The sequence below is a fragment of the Sinocyclocheilus grahami genome, unplaced genomic scaffold (genome assembly GCF_001515645.1).
Source record: "Sinocyclocheilus grahami isolate Dianchi unplaced genomic scaffold, SAMN03320097.WGS_v1.1 scaffold2367.1, whole genome shotgun sequence".
In the NCBI taxonomy this organism is placed as follows: domain Eukaryota; kingdom Metazoa; phylum Chordata; class Actinopteri; order Cypriniformes; family Cyprinidae; genus Sinocyclocheilus; species Sinocyclocheilus grahami.
The window spans coordinates 18,085-18,586 of record NW_015507546.1 but is presented as its reverse complement, the minus strand read 5'-3'; the positions used below and the strand labels follow the sequence as shown (position 1 = coordinate 18,586).

Genomic DNA, 502 nt, shown 5'->3' with positions numbered 1-502 from the left:
CATTAGAGCTAGAGACCCCTAATAGGTTGAGGTTCAGTCTTAAACATAAAGCCTTCGATAGCTCAGCTGGTAGAGTGGAGGACTGTAGATAGAAGTGTCGGAAATCCTTAGGTTGCTGGTTCGACTCCAGCTCGAAGGAGGTCTTTTTTTAAACTGTCCTTCTTTGGGTTTCTTGGAGGGGCTTGCCGAACCTCACAGTCCACCGCTGGAAGGCAAAAGAGCATTCCCTGACCGGGAATCGAACCCAGGCCGCGGCGGTGAGAGCGCCGAATCCTAACCACTAGACCACCAGGAAAGGGCGGCTTAGATGCTCCCCTGATAGCAGCATGAGAATAAGCAGACAGCATTTCTGGCCTCTGTCATGTCGAAAACCAACAAGTCTGGAGAGATCGCTAGATTTATCATTCTGTGGGCCAGTGGTGCAATGGATAACGCATCTGACTACGGATCAGAAGAGTCTAGGTTCGACTCCTGGCTGGCTCGCTCTTTGTTTACTTTCCTC

At 50.6% G+C, this 502-nt stretch overlaps 3 non-coding genes across 3 annotated transcripts; 2 read left to right on the top strand and 1 right to left on the bottom strand.

Moving 5' to 3' along the window:
* The first annotated feature begins 51 nt into the window (after positions 1–51).
* On the top strand, positions 52–139 carry trnay-gua (transfer RNA tyrosine (anticodon GUA)). Its single transcript is given in 2 exon segments — positions 52–88; positions 104–139. It is a non-coding gene; the product is annotated as a tRNA-Tyr (tRNA).
* Positions 140–223: 84 nt separating this feature from the next.
* trnae-cuc (transfer RNA glutamic acid (anticodon CUC)) lies at positions 224–295 on the bottom strand. The gene has a single exon. It is a non-coding gene; the product is annotated as a tRNA-Glu (tRNA).
* Positions 296–410: 115 nt separating this feature from the next.
* Positions 411–483, top strand: trnar-acg (transfer RNA arginine (anticodon ACG)). Its single transcript has one exon. It is a non-coding gene; the product is annotated as a tRNA-Arg (tRNA).
* The last annotated feature ends 19 nt before the right edge of the window (positions 484–502 follow it).